At 47.6% G+C, this 23399-nt stretch overlaps 1 pseudogene; it reads left to right on the top strand.

Moving 5' to 3' along the window:
- The window catches only part of LOC135268156 (sal-like protein 4), a 48435-nt pseudogene that overhangs the window by 4894 nt on the left and 20142 nt on the right, over nucleotides 1-23399 (top strand).

The raw sequence follows: 23399 nt of genomic DNA, 5'->3' as shown, positions 1-23399 counted from the left end.
GGAATGGCTGCAGGAGAGGGAACATGGAGGGGACATCAATAGTGACTGTGTTACTGTCACCTCAGGTGCTGTAACAAATACTGCGGACTGGCGCCTTAAACAACGGACATTTATTTTTCACAGTTCTGAAGACTGGGACATTTGACATTAGGGTGCCAGCATGGTAGGGTCCTGATAAGGGCTCTTTTCCTGGCTTACAGACGGGCTGCTTGCTGTATCCTTGCGTGGCAGAGAGAGGGAGGTTGGGGGGAGGGGGAGGGAGAGAGAGGGGGAGAGAGAGAGAGAGAGAGAGAGAGGGAGAGAGGGAGGAAGGGTGCTAGCTCTCGGTGTCTCTTCTTATAAAGGCATTAATCCCATCATGAGGATCCTCCCCCATCTGACCGCATCTGACCTAATCGCCATCACCTTCCAAAGTGTCCACCTCCTAATGCAATCACTGGGGCTTAGGGCTTGTACAAGAAAATCAAATCTCAGGAAATCACAGGACCCCTAAGCTCATTATGTCAAGGGGAGAGGGAAGCCCAGAGACGGAGCCGTGCAACACCCACTTTCTTTTTCCTGAAACAAACAGCTACAGAGAACAGATGGCTGAGGTGGGAATGGCTGTGGGGAGAGAACATAAAGGAGACACTAACAGTGACTGTGTCACTGTCAACTGAGGGTGAGCTGACAAAACACCACAGACTGGGCGGCTTGAAAGACAGACACGATCCTGTTTTCATAGCTTTGTACATAATCCAAGTTCTCACAACCATGAAAGGCCTTCCACCTCTCTGGTTGGCCACCCTCACAAATTGCTCACAAGGAAATTCATTGCAGCCCCTTAAATCTTTCAAGATACATAGCCCCCCTTCAAGATGCATAGCCCCCCTTCAAGATGCATAGCCTCCCTTCAAGATGCATAGCCTCCCTTCAAGATGCATAGCCCCCCTTCAAGATACATAGCCCCCCTTCAAGATACATAGCCCCCCTTCAAGATACATAGCCCTCCTTCAAGATAGCCCCCCTTCAAGATGCATAGCCCCCCTTCAAGATGCATAGCCTCCCTTCAAGATGCATAGCCCCCCTTCAAGATACATAGCCTCCCTTCAAGATACATAGCCCCCCTTCAAGATGCATAGCCCCCCTTCAAGATACATAGCCCCCCTTCAAGATGCATAGCCCCCCTTCAAGATGCATAGCCCCCCTTCAAGATACATAGCCCCTCTTCAAGATACATAGCCCCCCTTCAAGATGCATAGCCCCCCTTCAAGATGCATAGCCCCCCTTCAAGATACATAGCCTCCCTTCAAGATACATAGCCCCCCTTCAAGATGCATAGCCTCCCTTCAAGATGCATAGCCCCCCTTCAAGATAGCCCCCCTTCAAGATGCATAGCCCCCCTTCAAGATGCATAGCCTCCCTTCAAGATGCATAGCCCCCCTTCAAGATACATAGCCCCCCTTCAAGATACATAGCCCCCCTTCAAGATACATAGCCCTCCTTCAAGATAGCCCCCCTTCAAGATGCATAGCCCCCCTTCAAGATGCATAGCCTCCCTTCAAGATGCATAGCCCCCCTTCAAGATACATAGCCCCCCTTCAAGATACATAGCCCCCCTTCAAGATACATAGCCCTCCTTCAAGATAGCCCCCCTTCAAGATGCATAGCCCCCCTTCAAGATGTATAGCCTCCCTTCAAGATGCATAGCCCCCCTTCAAGATACATAGCCTCCCTTCAAGATACATAGCCCCCCTTCAAGATACATAGCCCCCCTTCAAGATAGCCCCCCTTCAAGATGCATAGCCCCCCTTCAAGATGCATAGCCCCCCTTCAAGATACATAGCCCCCCTTCAAGATGCATAGCCCCCCTTCAAGATACATAGCCCCCCTTCAAGATACATAGCCCCTCTTCAAGATACATAGCCCCCCTTCAAGATGCATAGCCCCCCTTCAAGATGCATAGCCCCCCTTCAAGATACATAGCCTCCCTTCAAGATACATAGCCCCCCTTCAAGATACATAGCCCCCCTTCAAGATACATAGCCCCCCTTCAAGATACATAGCCCTCCTTCAAGATAGCCTCCCTTCAAGATGCATAGCCCCCTTCAAGATACATAGCCCCCCTTCAAGATAGCCCCCCTTCAAGATAGCCCCCCTTCAAGATGCATAGCCCCTCTTCAAGATACATAGCCCCCCTTCAAGATACATAGCTCCCCTTCAAGATACATAGCCTCCCTTCAAGATACATAGCCCCCCTTCAAGATACATAGCCCCCCTTCAAGATACATAGCCCCCCTTCAAGATACATAGCCCCCCTTCAAGATACATAGCCTCCCTTCAAGATGCATAGCCTCCCTTCAAGATACATAGCCTCCCTTCAAGATACATAGCTCCCCTTCAAGATACAGAGCTCCCCTTCAAGATACATAGCCCCCCTTCAGGATACATAGCCCCCTATGAAACAAGCACACACCAATTGTGACTTCAGGTCTGTAAGCCAAGTTTAACTCCTAAAACTGAGTTCTGTTCAATCTCATTCTGACAATGTCGTTTACAAGCTTATCTTCCTGGGTATAAAACAATATGATACAGTCTGGCTATGTCCCCATCCAAATCTCATCTTGAATTCCCACATGTTGTGGGAGGGACGCAGGGGGGGTAATTGAATTAGGGGGGCAGGTCTTTCCCCGCTTTCCTGTGCTGTTCTTGTGATAGCCTCATGCGATCTCATGGTTTTGTAAGGCGGAATTTCCCTGCACAAGCTCTCTCTTTGCCTGCTGCCATCCATGTAAGATGTGACTTGCTCCTCCTTGCCTTCTGCCATGATTGTGAGGCCTCCCCAGCCACATGTAAGTCCATTAAGCCCCTTTTCCTGGATAGATTACCCAGTCTCCGGTATATCTTTATCAGTAGCATGAAAATGGACTAATACACAGGGACAACATGAGATCAGTCGGTCTTCCACCTGCCCAGAGATGGCTGCGTCATCAACTTTTCCCTGTACTCCCTCTTTTCAGATGTTTGCCTTGTCTTATGTAGAGCGTAGGTTCGCCGGGTACGAATCAGAGCCTCACAAGCAGGCAGCCTTTAGCCTCACTGCCTACACCCTTCCCTTTGTTTCTCCTGCTTGCTCTTTCCTCTTCAGTACTGAGTTTCCTGGAAAGGACAGGTTGCAGATGCTTCTGTGACCTGTTCTGGGATTTAGACACTTGCCTTAGTCACTCGCTTTTTGGTTAGCAGTTTCAACATATGAATTTGGGGGGACACCAACATTCGGCCCACAATAGAGTAAAGCAGCCCTGTAGATTGGAAGACAGTTTATTAGTTCACTGGCATTTCTATAAGGTTGGTGGAATAAAGGAATCCTAAATCTGGGGTGGACCTTGAGGACCCTCATGTTCAAGGGTCATGAATTCCACCACCACCCAAGGGAGAGAAGAGGGCTGTGGGTGAGAAGAACAAGAGAAAAAGCACAGAGATCATGGGCAAGTGAACTGTGGGTGGTGGTTAACCTCTTGAGGCACTCTAGGGGCCAGAGCAGAACATGGGCCTCAGAGCCATCTCACCCAAGGGCATGAGGGTGCCCGTGTGTCTACACTCAACTCCGGTCACTCAGTGTCTGAGGGCAGCTCCTGGGGCATTCATTCCCTAGCACTTGTGGCCCACCTAGGCCCAGGCCCCAGTGGAAGCCTTCAGAGAAGAGCTGCGGATGCTGGTGACTGGAAGCTGGGCCTGCAAGCACCACGATGGTGAGGCCCTGGGGGACATGAGTGGGGCAGCCACAAAGCCACTGTGCCGCCCCCGGGGGACGTGAGTGGGGCAGCCACGGAGCCACTGTGCTTTCCCAACACTGCATGTACTCAGTGTTAGAGCTCATCATGTTGTACCTTCATTTCCTACGACAGGGCTTGGGACCCAGTTGCTCAATGAATATTTCCCAAATGAACTCTTCATCTGTATGAACCTCTCACCTGCCATCTGACATGCTGGAAAGGAGAAACTGTGATTTATTCACCCAATGCAAAGATTGTGCTGGACACATGTGAAGTGACCAATAAAGTTCACCAAATGTGGCTATTCATCAGTTTAGTTGACTGGACTTATGGGATGGATAGCTGTGAATGAAAAGCCATTTGCTGACCATTGACTGAATCGTGGACTCCCAGTTAGCCACAGGAATTGTTCTTAGCACCATTTCATTTGACCAGGGTTATAAAAGCCACCAGAAATGGAAGGTCACCTCATGAATGGATGACAGGACTGCAAGGTCAGCTCCTAGCCGATTGAGCTCTCTGCAGAAACAGCCTTCCATTTGCTTTTCAAACTAATATTGAAAAGCCAAAGGAGGAATGGTAGTTGCCGGGGAAACCAGCCACCAGTGTCCTCGGGCCTGTTGCCTGGCTTACTTTCTTTTGAGGAAGGTTTAGAAGAGGCCTCCACGGCTCTACTTGTGAAGTGTAAGCAAACAGTGAGACTTGAATTATTTGAAGGGCAGTCCGGGAGTCTTTGTGGTCCTGCTGCTCCAGCTTCTCTCTGAAGCTGAGGTGCCCTCACAGCACAGGGCAAGTCTGTGTCCCCTGGAATGGTCCCAGCTCCCAGCAGAGGCATCTCCAACCTGCCTGGTGCCTGCATGGCCGCCACTGGCCCTGCTTTGAGCTAAGGCTTTGGGACAGAGCTGTTCCAGGACAACCTTATCAGAAAAGGCTCATAGTTGTAAAATTTAAAATAAAATGGCTTGAATAAATATTAAGTGCACATAATTCAAAACTTAAGAGGTACAAAGGGGTACAGAGTGAAAATCAGCTTTGCCCCTCACTCTCGTTCCTCTAACATGTAGAGGCAAGGACTGCTTTAGTGTTTAGTAAATTCCTCCAGATAAAGTCCATGCACATACAAACAAATCAGTAAGTGTCAAAGAAACACACACACACACACACACGTGCACACACAGTCTCCAAATTGAAGAATATAATACCAAATGTTCTCTACTTTGCTTTTTTCACTTAAAATATGTATTTGAGGTAGGCCGCTTTATACTGTTAGCATAATTCTGCCTCAATATCTGTAAAAGATTCTACTTTATAGATGTACCTGAATTCATCTAGCCAGGGCCCTATTCATAGAACTTCAAGTAGTTTCCAGTATTTTCCAATTATAATCAATGCTGCTTGAATAGACATCATTCCACACATGCATGAGTTTGCTTATGGGGTGAGTTCCTAGAAGTGGAGCTGCTGGGTTAAAGCATGTGTTCATTGCACACGTTGCTGAACATTACCAAGTTGCTCTCTGTGGCAGTTGTTCCTCGCTGTCAAAGAGAGCATCTTTATCTTTGTTTTCCTCAGCCCTTTTATTACAGAATGTATTTTATATTTCTATTAGTCTGTTTTCACACTGCTGATAAAGACACTCCTGAGACCGGGAAATTTGCAAGAAGAAAGAGGTTTAATTGGACATACAGTCCCAGTGGCTGGGGAAGCCCCACTTCATGGCAGAAAGCAAGGAGGACAAGTCACATCTTGCATGGAAGGCAGCAGGCAAAGAGAGAGCGTGTGCAGGGAAACTCCCGGTTTTTAAAACCATCAGATCTCGCGAGACTCATTCACTATCACAAGAACCGTGAAGGAACACTGGGTTCCTCCCACGACGTGAGAATTGTGGGAGCTACAATTCAAGATGAGATTGGAGTGGGGACACAGAGCCAGATCATATCAATATTCATATTATATTTCTTTTTAAAAATATCATGGTATAGCATCAAAGATAAACAAAGCTGGACAATAGTCAAAGAGATGACAACAGAGTTCAAACAGTAATATATAATTGCAATAGGGAAAAGAGTCAAGCGTGAACTGAACTCAACCTTCAATTTGTGTAGAGGCGGCTGGGTGTTTTAAAGGGAGAAGAGGGAATAGGAAGGAGGGTAAGTAAGCGGGGTCTCAGTAGAATCAGGGAAGTGAAAAATCGTAAAAAGTGGGACATGGTGCAGAGGGGAGGTGCAGTGGTCCATTTGGAACCCATTTGGGTTTGTAAACTGGTGCTTTTCAAAGTCAGGCTCTTACGCTCCCACAGAGGCTGGGAGACAGGGGTTCTGCACCCAGGTGTTGGCTGGAAAAAACAGTAAATTCTTTTCTCAGGGAGGGTCTTTAAGAGGGAAGGGAAGTAGAGTTATCCTAAGAACGTGGCCTTGAGCTGTTATAAACTATGTGAGTGTTTGTTCAAGTCTTTATAGGCAGAGGTTGTGCCTAGTTGAGCAAGGGCTCGGAGGAGCCTGGCTAGAGTTTGCTCAAGGAGACAGCCTTTGTCAGTAGGTTTATTATAATCATCATACATGTTACTTTAGGGCAATGAAGGAAGAATATAAAATATCTGTTGTCAAGAGGGGTCGCAGAGTCAGAGGGGCCAGGAACCCAGAACTGAAGAGTACAGACATCTAAGGCCTAATCACACTCCACCTGTTTGCTGCCACCGTGACTCAACCTGGGGAGAGCAGAAGAGCCAAAGTTTGGCTCAGGGATGGAAGGCAGGGGCTCTGGCCAAATGGGTTGGGGAGAGCAGAAGAGCCAAAGTTTGGCTCAGGGATGGAAGGCAGGGGCTCTGGCCAAATGGGTTGGGGAGAGCAGAAGAGCCAAAGTTTGGCTCAGGGATGGAAGGCAGGGGCTCTGGCCAAATGGGTTGGGGAGAGCAGAAGAGCCAAAGTTTGGCTCAGGGATGGAAGGCAGGGGCTCTGGCCAAATGGGTTGGGGAGAGCAGAAGAGCCAAAGTTTGGCTCAGGGATGGAAGGCAGGGGCTCTGGCCAAATGCGTTGGGGAGAGCAGAAGAGCCAAAGTTTGGCTCAGGGATGGAAGGCAGGGGCTCTGGCCAAATGCGTTGGGGTGTGGAGGTCTAGGGGAACAGGGTTGGAACACGGTCACCAAAACAGAGAAGTGGTGTAGAAAGATCACTGAACACACATCTCTTCTTCTTCCTCGCCATGTTAGTTCTTGACCATTGGGCCAGACCACACCAACCAATCTGTGCTTGGCTTCTCCTAGGCAAGCCCAAGATCCAAGGGCTTGATTTGCAAGGTCCCAGATTTCAGCAGGGAGGTGGGCAGCGCCATCCCTGGGAGTTCTCTGGAGGTCCAGGGTTTTAGAAAAACAAAAAACAAAAGCAAGTTTGGGGCTACTTTGCACAGGGGTAACGCTGAGCACTGCTCAAAGGGTGTGTTGGTGGAGAAGTTACCAAAAGAAAAAGAGAAAAAAATTTCATGCTAAAGAGCAATGGTACTTGGATGGCAGGAATTTTACCATGAAAGTAAAAGTTCTATGTAGATTTTTGCAATGTCCGCTCCTGAAGGAACAGCATGAACCTCCAGCATGTACAACAAAATGCTGAAGGTTGGCAGCTGGGAAATGAGGGGTCTGTGCACGTGTTTTCCTAGCACCCAGAGTGACGAGGGAAGGAAGGAGATTGCTTACCATCTTCCTCAATATCCCCAGAGATGGCTGGCAACAGACGGGCCTCCAGATGAATGAAGGGCTTTGAGTGCTGGGCCCAGGGTCTACTGCGAACTTGAAGAGGAGTGTGAATGTGATTTTATCTGCCAGATTGCATTTCTTACGTAAGTTGCTGGAGCTTGAAGTTGAGAGGAAAGAGACTCAGTCTTTATATTTTGGGTCTCTGTCTTGCTTTGTATATCTCCCTCCAACCTCACAAGAAAACCAGACCCTGAGAAGAAGATCTAGATGCAGGTGGTGTATTTGGGAAAGCGTCCCAGAGAGCTGAGCTGAGGAGGAGGAAAGTGCGCCAGGAAAGCGAGAACAGTCAGTAACGTGTGAGTTACAAGCAGGTCACGGCTGGTGACAATGGGGCTCAGTCCTGCCAGGGCTCCTCTGAGAAGCAGAATGAACGCCCTGGAATTGTCCCAAAGAGCGTTTATCCATGGCCCCTATCTCCTATTGTTTGAGGCTTATTCCAGGAGGCAGAGTGCTAAGACAGGCAGAGGAGAACAGGGCTCTACTCAGTGTGGGAGGCCAGCAGCCTGTCTCGGAACAGACTCCTGCAGCTGCAGGTGAACCAGGGTGGGCGGAGGGGCCCTGGGGTGCAGATCAACACTGTCTCCCACAGCCCCTAAGCACAAACTTCAGGAAAGACTCTATTATATTCTCAAACTGCAAAAACTCACAAGTGCAACTCTGTTCTTCATTTTGGGGAAACACATGCACAAAGACATGCAAATATTTTGCCTGGAGAAATGCTCAAGAAATGTGTTCTTTTTCCACGCCAGACACTGCTCTCTTTCCTCTCTGACCCTGGGAATTTCACAGTGAAAATGATACTAGATTTGAGTCCTGGGTCTCCCGTCCACTCTCTGTAACTCAGAGCAAGTAACTGTGGTTTTGTGGCCCTGTATTTGCACAGCTGTCAGATGAGGTGGATAGGAAGGAATCACTCCCTAGAACACTGTGAGGTCTGGAGGAACTAAACCATAGCCACGCAGCCACGTGAGGTGGGCCTCAGGATCAAGAAAATCTGCATTTTCAGTCATTTTCCACGTTCAGCTCTTAGAGCAAAAAGACTGGTCTCTGAGTAGGACATTGAGGAAGAAACAGCCCATGGAGGTGGCATGGGGTGACAGGCAGCTTGGGACTGTCTGGGTTATGTGAATCCACCCCAAGGCTCTGCAGCGCCATCACTCACTCTCTTTCCTGAGAACAGTGGCTTCTTGAGGTAAAAGCAGCAGGAAAACAGCACTAACAGCTCGAGTCCACTAAAGTGGTAAAGTTGCAGGAGGTTTATTCTGGGCTCCCTGTGGACGACCCCTTGTATAACGAGATGCTAATTTTAAAGATAAATTATGGATGCGAAGAGCAGGAGAGAAAGTGCAGCTATTTCTTGGCAACCCTAATTGCTGCGAGAGGTGCCAGGCTGCTAAAGGCATACGCATGTACTGTGCACACAGCCGAGAAACTCAGAAGCCAGGAGCGGGGTTTGTTATCAGCCAAAGCCCTGGAGCTTACAAAGCAATCTGTTTTCCTTGAGAAGACACAGATGGGCCTAAGGGTTGGTTTAGAGAAGAAGCTGCTGGTTTCACGGATGTGTTGTGCTTCTTTTTCTTCCACTCTTAACTATTTTCTTTCTTGCTTTAAAAAGGACCGTGCCAGAGGCAGCGTGATTGGGAAGAGCTTGCCTTCACACAGCAGGCCGGCATATATTAACATAGATGCTTAGCCAGATGCTGAGTTCCCTGCCCACGTCTTTTCTCTATTGGCCTGACTTCCAGCTCCCTGCCCCTGTGACTCTTTGCTCCAGTGTTCTTTCTGGTGGGGGGAGCCGGGTTTCAAGTGCTGGAAGATTAATGCCCCCTGGGAGTAGCCCTCTACCAGTAACTAATGGGAACTGGTGGACAGTCACCAAAGCTCTCCCACCCTTCCAGAAGATCACAGGCCGTGTTCTACGGTGGCTCCTGGAGTTTCCCAGCAGGATTCAGCTCCAGGAGCCCTCGGTGGTAGCATGTGCAGAAATGTGCCCTTTATTGGCGGAAATTCTCGGCCCTATCTCACCTCCTCATTTTCAAACCTGTGTTTCCTGGGATCACCTCCCAAATAAATAATCACTGGCCCTCAAAGCCTTTGCTCAGCATCTACTTCTACGAAGACACAAACTACGATGGCTGAACTTCCAGCTTCCATCGACTTGAGTTGTGTTCCAGAGTTTAGAATATTTTTCATGTGTATTACCCCCGTCCACAGGCAATGAACCTCCAGCTGACCACGTGACTAAGAGACTTGCACAGTCCTAGGATCCTTGACAAACGGGGCAGTGGTGTTTGGCTTTGAAGATTTTATTTCGGACAGGGGCCAGGGACTGCTGTGTGGATGTGAGCGCCAGGACTTACCTTGGCAGTGAGAAGGCTGCTTTTATACAAGTTGATAAACCATTTGTTGAATGTTTCATGGCCCCTAACATTCCCTCAGGGGCGGCCTCACCTCAGCATCCAGACCCTCACACTTTCTGTGGGACCGTCAAACCACGTGATAACCCCCAAGTGCACTTTTTTTCCTTGAGTCAGAGTGATGTGGTCCGGCTCCATGTCCCCAGCCAAATCTCATCTCAGATTGTAACCTCTGCACGTTAAGGGAGGGTCCTGTAATCCCCACCTGTCAGAGGAAGTGCGCAAAGTAAGAGGGAAGGACAGAAGCAGCAGGGGGATCCCAGGGCCTCTGAGCAGAACGCAGTGCCCACTGCAGCAGGTGACGACCTCAGGACACTGGCTCTCATCTCCCTTCCCATCCTGGAGTGGGGATATGGGAGGGGTGGGCTTTCGTTTAGTAATTCCAGATGGGCTTGGCCCCTAGCCAGCTCCTTTTGAGATCGCTCTGCCACTGAGACATGCAAAGATGCCTTATCGTTTTTTGTAGTTGTGCGGTGGGTAATGTTTAGTGTACACACCCCACACACACACACACACGCACAGCATGAGAGAAAGCATAATTGGGTGAAAGCTTCAAAGCCTTTTTCTGCTGGAAGGGAATAGAAGCCCCAGCGCATAGTGCCAAGCTCCCCCTCTCCTGGTGGACACTGAAGAGGACATCCCCATCCCCTACAGATTTCCAAACGGAGAGGCTGCTTGTGATTATTTGAATGCTGAGAGAGACACTCCACAGGCTTTTATCTCTAAGCAGTTGTTTTGATGTCAAGCAGCAGGACTGTTCTGGGAAAACTAGGCTCATGATTATTTCTTTTTTTGGTGGAAGAGAGATTGTGTCTACATAAAATAAATGAATTGCTTGGAATCATAAGGGGATGAGAGATTACTTAAGGGATACAATGTATGTTATTTGGGTGATGGATACCCTAAAAGCCCTGACTTTACCACTACACAATCTATGCATATAACAAAATTACACTTGTACTCCATAAATTTATACAAATAAAAAAAGAAAAAGAAATGAATTGCCAGCTGGGCGTGGTGACTCACGCTTGTAATCCCAGCACTTTGGGAGGCCAAGGCAGGCAGATCACCTGAGGTCAGGAGTTTGAAACCAGCATGGCCAACATGGCGAAAACCATCTCCACTAAAAATACAAAAATTAGCTGGGCATGGTGGCGAGAACCCGTAATCGCAGCTACTCGTGTGGCTGAGGCAGGAGAATCACTGGAACCTGGGAGGTGGAGGTTGCTGTGAGCCAAGATTATGCCACTGCACTCCAGCCAGATAGAGCAAGACTCCCTCTCAAAAAAAAAAAAAAAAAAAAAAAAAAGGAAAAGAAATGAATTGCCGAGTTGTTATGAAAAGGAAAAAAGAGTGGATACACTTAGGAAAGACAAGGAGGGATGCCAGGTGCCACAGGCCTCGTGACACATCCTCCCTCACTCACACTTCCGTCTGTGTCCAAGGGCAGCTACCTCTCAAAAACACTCCTCGGAAGGACTTGTCAGTGAGGTTGACGAAGTCTCTGTGCGGCTGGCACCTGGTCACCTCTGGCAATGCAAGCATGCGTTACCTTTCAGGGAAAGTGTACAAACAGACCCTTTTCTGGAGCAGCTTCCAAAATGTCTGATGCTTTATTGTTCAATTTTGAAAGCTTTGAAAATGGAAATTCTGGCTGCTGCACTACTTGAGTATCCATCAGGGCTTAGAGGCTCTCAGCTTTCTGGGTCAAATCAGAGGTGAAGTTACCTTTTCTCTCAATCTGTATAGTTCAGGCCCTCATTGACTCTTACCTGGGCTGTTATCCAGCCCTCTTTCTCCTTTTCTCCCTCCCTCCCTGCCTTTCTTCTTTTCTTTAAATATCTGTTGCTGCGTAACTAATTACCCCAACGTGAACCTGTTCGGGAACTCTTTCTGGTAGTGACCTCTGCCTTCTCCTGACAGTGGCCTCTACGTTCTCCTGACAGTGGCCTCTGCCTTCTCCTGACAGTGGCCTCTGCGTTCTCCTGACAGTGACCTCTGCCTTCTCCTGACAGTGGCCTCTGCCTTCTCCTGACAGTGGCCTCTGCGTTCTCCTGACAGTGGCCTCTGCCTTCTCCTGACAGTGGCCTCTGCCTTCTCCTGACAGTGGCCTCTGCGTTCTCCTGACAGTGACCTCTGCCTTCTCCTGACAGTGGCCTCTGCCTTCTCCTGACAGTGGCCTCTGCCTTCTCCTGACAGTGGCCTCTGCGTTCTCCTGACAGTGACCTCTGCCTTCTCCTGACAGTGGCCTCTGCCTTCTCCTGACAGTGGCCTCTGCGTTCTCCTGACAGTGGCCTCTGCCTGACAGTGGCCTCTGCCTTCTCCTGACAGTGGCCTCTGCCTTCTCCTGACAGTGACCTCTGCCTTCTCCTGACAGTGGCCTCTGTGTTCTCCTGACAGTGACCTCTGCCTTCTCCTGACAGTGACCTCTGCCTTCTCCTGACAGTGGCCTCTGCCTTCTCCTGACAGTGGCCTCTGCCTTCTCCTGACAGTGACCTCTGCCTTCTCCTGACAGTGACCTCTGCCTTCTCCTGACAGTGGCCTCTGCCTTCTCCTGACAGTGACCTCTGCCTTCTCCTGACAGTGGCCTCTGCCTTCTCCTGACAGTGGCCTCTGCGTTCTCCTGACAGTGACCTCTGCCTTCTCCTGACAGTGGCCTCTGCGTTCTCCTGACAGTGACCTCTGCCTTCTCCTGACAGTGGCCTCTGCCTTCTCCTGACAGTGGCCTCTGCGTTCTCCTGACAGTGGCCTCTGCCTGACAGTGGCCTCTGCCTTCTCCTGACAGTGGCCTCTGCGTTCTCCTGACAGTGGCCTCTGTGTTCTCCTGACAGTGACCTCTGCCTTCTCCTGACAGTGGCCTCTACGTTCTCCTGACAGTGGCCTCTGCCTTCTCCTGACAGTGACCTCTGCCTTCTCCTGACAGTGGCCTCTGCCTTCTCCTGACAGTGACCTCTGCCTTCTCCTGACAGTGGCCTCTGCCTTCTCCTGACAGTGGCCTCTGCCTTCTCCTGACAGTGGCCTCTGCCTTCTCCTGACAGTGGCCTCTGCGTTCCCCTGACAGTGACCTCTGCCTTCTCCTGACAGTGACCTCTGCCTTCTCCTGACAGTGACCTCTGCCTTCTCCTGACAGTGGCCTCTGCGTTCCCCTGACAGTGGCCTCTACGTTCTCCTGACAGCGGCCTCTGCCTTCTCCTGACAGTGACCTCTGCCTTCTCCTGACAGTGGCCTCTGCGTTCCCCTGACAGTGACCTCTGCCTTCTCCTGACAGTGGCCTCTACGTTCCCCTGACAGTGACCTCTGCCTTCTCCTGACAGTGACCTCTGTCTTCTCCTGACAGTGACCTCTGCCTTCTCCTGACAGTGGCCTCTGCGTTCCCCTGACAGTGACCTCTGCCTTCTCCTGACAGTGGCCTCTGCGTTCTCCTGACAGTGGCCTCTGCGTTCCCCTGACAGTGACCTCTGCCTTCTCCTGACAGTGACCTCTGCCTTCTCCTGACAGTGGCCTCTGCCTTCTCCTGACAGTGGCCTCTGCCTTCTCCTGACAGTGGCCTCTGCCTTCTCCTGACAGTGGCCTCTGCCTTCTCCTGACAGTGACCTCTGCCTTCTCCTGACAGTGACCTCTGCCTTCTCCTGACAGTGGCCTCTGCCTTCTCCTGACAGTGACCTCTGCCTTCTCCTGACAGTGGCCTCTGCCTTCTCCTGACAGTGGCCTCTGCCTTCTCCTGACAGTGGCCTCTGCGTTCTCCTGACAGTGGCCTCTGCGTTCTCCTGACAGTGGCCTCTGCCTTCTCCTGACAGTGACCTCTGCCTTCTCCTGACAGTGGCCTCTGCGTTCTCCTGACAGTGGCCTCTGCCTTCTCCTGACAGTGACCTCTGCCTTCTCCTGACAGTGGCCTCTGCCTTCTCCTGACAGTGGCCTCTGCGTTCTCCTGACAGTGACCTCTGCCTTCTCCTGACAGTGGCCTCTGCATTCCCCTGACAGTGGCGTCTGCGTTCTCCTGACTGCAGGGTTTGCCCACCTGCGTCTGTCCTCTCTCTGAGCCTGAGATCTGGGGCCGAGCCAGAGTAAGCACATTTAAGGAAGAATATTTCTGGAACCAGGTGCCTCTCCTTCCTACTCACTGTTAGCTACATTTTCAGCCCTGGAGTCTCTCCCTGGAGCCTAAATTTTCAGCCCTGGAGCCTCTCCCTAATTTTTATTCCTGTGGCCTTTCCCTGTCAGCTAAATTTTCCAATTGCCTTTCACACTTGGCCAAATATGACCAAGGAGACCTGAAGGAATATTTTCATATCCCTTCTTCAAGCAAAAATTAGGGATTGAGTAAGTTCTGAAAAGCTAGGAATCCATGGACTTTTCATGATGTTGAGGAATCAGGTAAGGACCAAGCCTGCTGTGCTTGAAAAATGGGGTGCCAGCTGAGCTTCCCCCACTTTTCTGGGATAGGATACTTGCAGCCAGTTGTAAGTTCACTCTCCACTTTGAGGTATGACAGACAGTCCTTTGGATGGAAAGGTTTTTTGCGTTTTTTTTTGTTTTTTTTTTTTTGACAGAGTCTTGCTTTGCCACCCAGGCTGGAGCATAGTGGCGCTATCACGGCTAGCTACAGCTTCAACCTCCTGGGCTCAAGCGATCCTCCTGCCACAGCCTTCTGAGGTGTGTGTCACCACAGTTGGCTAATTTTTGTATTTTTTAGGGAGGTAGAGTTTTACCATGTTGCCCGGGCTGGTCTCAAACTCCTGGGCTCAAGCTGGAAAATTATTATTATTATTATTTTATTATTTTATTATTTTTTTTTGAGACAGAATTTCGCTCTTGTTGCCCAGGCTGGAGTGCAATGGCGCGATCTTGGCTCACCACAACCCCCACCTCCTGGGTTCAGGCAATTCTCCTGCCTCAGCCTCCTGAGTAGCTGGGATTACAGGCACGCGCCACCATGCCCAGCTAATTTTTTGTAATTTTAGTAGAGATGGGGTTTCACCATGTTGACCAGGACGGTCTTGATCTCTTGACCTCGTGATCCATCTGCCTCAGCCTCCCAAAGTGCTGTGATTACAGGCGTGAGCCACCGCGCCCAGCCCGGAAAATTGTTTTTAATTAAAATGGCAGATTATACTTGAAAGGGATTCGGATGAGGAAGCATGTGCCCTGGGGGAGAACATTCTTTTAGTCAGGAATGCTTAGGCTTTGGTGTCAGATAAAGTAAATTTTAAACACCTGCTTTGTCCCTGTTGGCTGTGCAGCCTTGCCTGTGTTACTCTGTCTTTCTGATCCTGTTTTTCATCTGCAGAATGAGCATTACAATGACACCTACTTTTCTTGGTAGCTGTCAGGGTTAGATCATGTACGTGAAGTTCCAACACATAACCACACATCATATATACCAACGATTACCATCATCATTGAAATTAAAGCTTGCTATTTGCTTGTTGGGATATCCTGAGTCTTTCAAGTTTTTGGAAACCTGAAAAGTCAAAACCCACTTTTAGGGTTGGCTCTAAACTCTCACCTTGCCTAGATCGTTTCCAATTTTGGAAAAGTTAAATGCACTTAAAGCCAGTTTTAAAAGGTCTGGATCGTTCATGTATGTTTCCAGGGTTGATGGTTGGAGAAAAGGTGTGGCATTGTGTCATCTGCAGTGGAGGACTCAGTCTAGAGCTGGGAAGTGTCTGGTCTTGCTTCCAAGGCGACTACGAGTCCAAGAGAGGCATCTTTGCCCCTCATGATAGGGCAGGGACATACACAGCAGTCACTCACTTGGAGAAAGAACCGTTAGCTAAAGTCAGTCCTTACGGCAAAGGACATACATTTAGGATAGCTTACACTTTCCCAGTAGGGTGTGTGTGGTGAGTGCAAAGAATGCCCACACTGTAATTATTTTCATTTTATGAGAAGTGTGCTTAAATCGTAGTCCAGTTTACGAAACTAGGCCAACTAGCAGGTCAATGGTGATACGATTTTGAAGTGTGCTTGAAGTTGTCCAAATGGGAACAGCAATTAGAGGGCCTTTTTGTGAGTACGTTATTTCCTTTGGATATGACTCTGTGTCACACACGCATATATATAAAAATTATATTTACCGTATTTTGTAAATTCTAAGTCGTACTTTTCACATGGTAAGATTATGGAAATCAGGACATGTGTCACCATCTAAGGCACCTTACGGTCACTGGAACTAGATGGTCTGTGGCCGTCATGGCCTGAAGACACATAAATTTGGCCTTGCTCGTACATACTGACGTCACCTAACCTGAGTGAATGTCGGCCTGGATGACAGAGTGAGACCCTGTCTCAAAAACAAACAAACAAAGAAAACAACAAACAAACAAAAAGCCCCAAGAATCCCAACGTCAACAACACTAAAAAAATAGCTCCAGGGCAGCGCCCTGTGGAGGGTAAGAGCACAGGTGGCCAGGGCAGCGCCCCGTGGCAGGTAAGGGCACAGGCGACCAGGGCAGTGCCCCGTGGCAGGTACTCAGGCGACCAGGGCAGTGCCCCGTGGCAGGTAAGAGCAGACTCTGGACCCAGACTGCCTAGAATGAAGTGCTGATTCTTCTCCTTAGCTGTGAAAATTACTTATCCTTTCAGAGCCTTCATTTTGCCATCAGTAAAATGAGGACAAGAATAATAGTGTCTTTCTTTTGGAGCTGTTGTGAGAATTAAATGAGATAAATGTAACGTGCCCTTCTCAGTGCCTGACACAGACTAAGTATTGTTTTTTAAATGATTTCAATTTTTCTAGGGTTCGTCTCAGAACTCCAATGCAGCACCCTCTCTTTTTTGTGGCCTTCAGAAGGACCCCCATATCTCACGAGTGGGCTTTAACCATACTTTGTCAAACAGTTAACTTAGGTAATTAAGGTAACTTAGGTGGCAACGGCCACATGCTTATGGAAAGTTTACCCAGGTTTTTGAATTTGTCCAATCTCTCATTTTCCTCTAAGGGAGAAGATGTGAGATAGTGATTAGGCATGTGTGTGGTTGGGGTGGGGGACATTAGTAAGAGAGAGAAACGAAGAAAAACTCCACAATCAAAATATGGCTTTACTCCTTCAATTGCTTTTAAATTAAAAACATTTAATATCAGCTTTGAGGGGGACTTTTTTAAAATGTGGATCCAAATCTTTCTTTTTCCCAGCTGTCAGGAAAGTGTGTTGGTGTGTGGGGGTGTGTGTGGGTGTGGATGTGTGTTTGTGGGTGTGGGTGTGTGGGTGGGTGTGATGTGTGTGGGTGTGGATGTGTATGGGTGTGTGTGTGGGTGTGAGTGGTGTGGGTGCAGGTGTGTGTGGGTGCAGGTGTGTGTGGGGGTGTGTGGGGGTGTATGTGGAGTGTGTGGGTGTATGTGGGTGTGTGTAGGCGTGTGTGTGGTGTGTGTGGGTGTGTGTGGGGTGTATGGGTGTATGTGGGTATATGTAGGTGTGTGTGGTGTGTGTGGGTGTGTGGGGGGTGGGTATGTGTGGTGTGTGTGCATGTGTGGGTGTGTGGGGGGTGTGTGTGTGTGTTTCCAGGTGAATGTTTCAATTTTTACTGACTTCCTTATCTTATAACCCTGGGTGGCCAGGATACTCCTTGAAATTAAAGTAGGTCACATTGTTTATGCTGTTCATGATTTGAAGATGCTATCTGAGACTCTATTCTGCTTTTGGGGGTTAATAAAATAATATTAGGCTGCTTTATCACATCTTAATAAAGTTACTTGTTGAGCCAGGCAGAATATTCGTGTAATGAAAAAACAGCCGTGCGACAGTATTTCTCAGCTGAAGCAGGGATTTTCCAGTGCGAATGAATGAAACACCGTGCAGGTAGGCGTGAAGGTGCCATTTTCTTAAAACCTTGTCTTAACTTTCATCTAGTCCGTGCGGCCTTTCTAATCACCTTAGACCACGATGCGTCTCTCCTTGTTTATGTTTGATTATCTTTTAATGTATTGTATGCACTTTTTTCTTTCTTTTTTTTTTTTTTTGAAACAGTCTTGCTCTATTGCCCAGGCTGGAGTGTAGTGGCACAATCTTGACTCACTGCAGCCTCCACCTCCTGCAAGCAATTCTTGTGCCTCAGCCACCTGAGTAGCTGGGACTACAGGTGTGCACTACCATGCCCCTCTCATTGCTGTATTTTTAGTAGAGACAGGGTTTCGCCATGTTGGCCATGCTGGTCTCAAAATCCTAGCCTTAGGTGATCCACCCACCTCAGCCTCCCAGAGTGCTGAGATTACAGGTGTGAGCCACTGCACCCAGACTGTATGCACTTTTTAGTTTAGATACTTCTGTCCAATTCCTGACAGCAGGGAGTGTGTTTTATATTCCTTTCTTATCTCAGTGCCTACAACATACAACAGTGCCTGGCATACAAATGTTTGGTGCTGTTGATGCATTTAAACCTATATTTATTAATAGTATCATTATTAATCACAATTAGTGTCATTTATTCAAGTATTAATGAGACAGGTTGTAACCCGCAAAAGATATTTATTGTGGCAATTTAAATTCCCAGTTGGTTGATACCCTAAATGTAAAATTCATTTAAGATATATTAATCTATCTGTAATAAATGAGTCATTTAATACTTTGTCCACATTTGTGCGGAGTTCACTTTGGAGTTACACAGGCTGGGGGCCAACATCTGACCACAGTTCTTAGCTATGTGGCCTTGGGGGAGTTCATTTCCTCTTTTCTTTTTGTAAGTTTTTGCTTAAAGGCTTCCTTTTTTTCCAAAGGGTGATAGCTAAAATGTAAAAAGTGTAAATTAGGAAGATATAGCTACATTTACAACCAAAATCTATAGACGCATGGACTGGAAATATAATAGATACAGATGGTAGTGAGCTGGGGGTAAAGGTACAGGCATGGGGCCTCCAGCGGCAGAGACAGGCAACAGCAGGACTTCACACTACTCAAGGAAGTGCAAGCTAAAATTGCTCCATACAAGGCAAGGCTCCAGATCCAGGCCCACCCATGCACACAAGCCAGGCTGAGGTTTCCTTGCCTAAGAAACAAGGTGAGGAAGGAAAATCATTCCCCATCATTTCCAGGAATTATTACTTAATCTACCTTCCCAGGGTGGGCAAAGTAAGCAGACAGAACTTCACAGCCAGGACCTGACCAAGCCTGGGTAAATGGGTATGCAGAATCTCTAATATCATCACAAGGCAGCTGGATGTCCTGGGAGGATGAGTAGAGGCAGCAGCAAACCAGTTAGTGGAAAGTAATTAACTCGAGGGGTGGAGAGAGAGGAAGAAAAGAGAGGAGAGGCACATCACTTCAAGACAGGCTATGAAATGAATTTGAAAACACCCAAGGAAAAACAAATTCTAAGAAAATCAGCGATAAAATCAACAATCAAGAGATGAATTCATACCAAATAAAATGAAAATACAGCTGACCCTTCAACATAATGGGGTTAGTTACACTGACCCCACCCCCCCCCCCCCAGTACAATGCAGTCAAAAATCCACGTATAACTTCTGGCTCTCCGAAAGCCTAGCCAACATTGACTGGAAGCCTTATCAGTAACATCAATGGTTGATAAACACGTATTTTATGTGCAATATGTATTATTTACTATATTTTTACAATAAAGTAAGCTGGAGAAAGGAAAGTGTTATTAAGAAAATTACAAAGAAGAGAAAATATATTTACTATTTATTAAGTGGAAGTGGACCATCATAAAGGTCTTCATCCTTGTCATCTTCACTTTGAGTAGGCTGAGAAGGAGGAGTAAGAGGAGGGGTTTGTCTTGCTGCACCAGGAGTGGTGGAGACAAAAAAACATAAGTGGGCCTGTGCAGTTCAAACGTGTGTTGTTCAAGAGTCAACAGCTACAGAGCAATCTGAAAGCTACACATGCTAAGAACTCTCAAGAGATGAATAAATAGCTGTACAATGAGAAATTACTGAACAAAAACGAACAGAAATGAGACCAGGTAAATATGCTAAGAACCAAGTAGGAATCTTAGAAATGGAAAAATAAGGTCACTGAAATAAAAGTCCAATAGACAAGACAAAATCTAATATTTTATTAAGCAGTTGGAAATTAGTCCTAAAGGAGAAATCCAGAATGTAGCACAGAAAGAAGGAAGGATAAAACACACACACAAAAATAGGGTACTTTGAGAGTCTTTAGAAAACATCTAAAAGGTGTTCCAGGCCAGGTGCAGAGGCACCCACCTGTAAGTCCAGCACTTTGGGAGGCAAAGGTGGGAGGATTTCTTGAGGCCAGGAGTTTGAGACCAGCCTGGGAAACAGCGAGACTCCATCTCCACAAAAAGGAGAAAAAACTATCTGGGCACGGTGGTGCACCTATATACTTACACCAGAAGCTGAGGCGAGGGGATTCCTTGAGCCCAGGAGTTCGAGACCGCAGTGTGTGTCATCACACCACTGAACTCCATCCTGAGAGACAGAGTGAGACCCTGTCTCTGAAAAATAAATAAATAAGTAAAAGGAGTCCAAAAATTGAATTAGAAAAATGCAGCAAATTCATATTCTGAGAAAATTCTTAGGATTTTCTTGAATTAAACAAATACGTAAGTCCTTGAATTTATAGTATGTACTCAAAATCATGCAGGATAAAAATAAATCCATATGTAGACACATTTTATGAAAACTGCAGAACATTAAGGATGAGGGAATTAAAAAAAATTATCAAAGAAAAGAAAGTCATGCAAAATAACTATAATTAGCTTGACAATTAGTTTCTCCACAGCGAAAATATTAATACATTTCAGGAAACAATAAATTAATATCCTTAAGGTACTGAGGAAAAATAAATGCCAATTTAGAATTGTGTCCCTAGCAAGGCCCCGATCCTGATGCGGGTCTCCAGGACACTATCAAGCCACTCATCCCTTCCCCAACCCATATCATGTTAACTGTCCAAAGATTTACTAGTGGTCTGGGAACCCAATCATTTAAATCCAAGAAAAGGATGACAAGACATCTCTCTCTGCCTGAACTCAGGGCAGTGAGACCCTCACTTGGCAACCAAGAGGAAGAAATTATCTAGGGCTAAATGGACTGGAGGGGAACAGAGGACTTCTCAACTCCTCAGCCACCATCTGAGCTGAAATAACCAAAGCTTGGAATACACCAGTAAAATTAAATCTGGCAATCTTTCTAGGACTTTCATCACTTCAAATTGTTCTAGCATAACTTTTATTCAAACTTTTGTCTTTACTATGTTTGATCTACAGGAATAATAGTAGGACAATAGGACATTAACTTTCTTCACTGAAACCCTTTGAGACTACCCTCTGTTTCTTGCTGGGACCTGGCAGTTCTTCCCTCAAACCAAGGGAAAGTTAGGAGTGTTCCGTGACAAAAGGAATGACTGGAACCAGGGTTGAATACCACCAGCAGTTTGTCTGTCTGTCTCTTCCTCTCACATTTCACTCTGGACCTTTTTTTTCCACTTGGCCAGAGACACAGGTACATGCATAGCACACGCATAGAGCATTTAAAAAGGGATCCCCTTGCCCTGTCTAGTTTCAGCACTGTTGTGGAGGACAGTTCCCTGCTGCGCCTGTCGGGTTTCAGCACTGCTGTGGAGGACAGTTCCTTGCTGCGCCCGTCGGGTTTCAGCACTGCTGTGGAGGACAGTTCCCTGATGCCACTGGCTTCCACACAAAACCTCAGGCTTTCACATCAAAGGCAGGAGATTACTTAGCCAAGTGCAGGCACATCTCAGAAGTACAGGGGAGTTACCACTCCCAATCCTCAATCAATACTTGATGAGATCATGCCCCTGGTCCTTTTTGGCGGGGAAATTGAAGGCACATTTTACGTAGCTCCTCAGAGAGGATGCAATGGATTGAACCCCAGTCGCCCAGAAGTTCACTAATGTCATGTGTCTTAGACCTTTTGTGCTGCTATAACAGAATTCCTGAGACCGAGTTGCTTATTTAAAAAGTCCAGAAATTTATTTCTTACAGTTCTGGAGGCTGAGAAGTCCAAGATCACAGCACCAGCATCTGATTAGGGCCTTCTTGCTGTGTCCTTAGATGGCAGAAGGCAGAAGAGGGGAAGCAGAAAGAGCTCCCTCCATCAAGCTCCTTTATAAAGACACCTAATCCCATTCATGAGGGGGGGCCTCATGCCCTAATCACCTCTTAAAGGCACTGCCTCTTAATACTATGATGTCACTGGCCACACTTGAATTTTGGAGGGGACACATCCAAACCATAGCACCATTTGTTGGCTTGTCTCTGTCTGTCTTACTTTCCCATTTCCTCACATCTATCTCCTGGGATCACCTCACAAATAAACCTCCTCACCCAAATTCTTGTTTGATGATCTGTTTTTGGTAAAACCTAAACCAGATAGAGAAGTTTTCATCTTTCTGGCACAGCATATGGTGTGTCATCTTCTGAGAGGAAAGGAGAGAGGTCACAGTAGGGTGACTCAAGGGAGGTGAGAAGCATCAGTGGGGTGGTCGTGAAGGGGTTGGTTGAGATTGGAATTCATCCTCTTGAGAGTCCAGTCATGCAATGCTGGGTCCACGTGGCCCAGGCCAGGAGAGAGCAGGAGGTGGTTGGAGGATGGAAGATGTGCAATGGGAAGGACCTCCAGACACTGCTTCTGGCTGTGGGTTGAGTTTAATTTTCTCCACATTACTTATTTTGGGATCCAGGCTGGATGGGAAGCAGCTTCCTGGGGAATGTTGTCCTAATGACAGATGGCAGAAGCCCAAGAAAACAAACCAAACCATACAAGTACATTTAATGCCTTTGGTTGAATAGGCATATGGCACCTCTACTCACATTCCAAGTCACAGATCAAACCCAAAACCAGTGGAGCAAGGGTGTATACATGGCCAACAATAAAGCCTTGGCAAGGACAGCAAAGGATGGTGATCAAGTAACACCATCTACCTGTCCAGCCTACAGAAGGCATGCAGCTGGCTTATCCCCTCTTCCGTAAAGGCACAGGAACACCAAGTGGTGCTGTCTGATGACTGACTGTATCTGCCACATCCCAGCCCCAAAACAGCCACTTAATGCCCAGTCTCCCATGTGTCACTCAAATACAAATTCCTGAAGTGGTCTTTAAATCTGTGTTTTCACATCCTTTCCAATCAAGCCTAAGCTTTATATTTCTCTACTTGGCAGTCAGGATATAAAACAGGGCAGAGGGAAGGACATCAGAGTTCAGGGTTTCCTTCTTTTCTGCTCTTCTTTGAGTAGAATAATTTTGCAGGAGGCATGTCTCCTCCTTTAGGTATGAGGTGAGAACTGGTTGAATGCCCCCTGACACTATGGCATCACTGGGGTCCCACAAATGGTCTTGATGGGAGTGTAGCCCAGATGGGGGATGTGCCAGAATACTTTCCTCGTGACAAACAATGCACATGGCATCTACATCACCAGATTGTTGCGTGTGTATGGGGACACACACACACACACACACACACACACAAGCTGTTTTTTTCCTCTTTTTTCCCATTATTGCCTCAGCAGCTGATATGTTTTGGATCTGGGTTCCCACTCA

Source organism: Aotus nancymaae, unplaced genomic scaffold, assembly GCF_030222135.1.
Source record: "Aotus nancymaae isolate 86718 unplaced genomic scaffold, 86718_ANA_hifiasm-v0.15.2.pri h1tg000038l, whole genome shotgun sequence".
Lineage (NCBI taxonomy): Eukaryota > Metazoa > Chordata > Mammalia > Primates > Aotidae > Aotus > Aotus nancymaae.
Note: the sequence above shows the minus strand (reverse complement) of the source record. Positions and strands in the feature narration are given on the sequence as shown.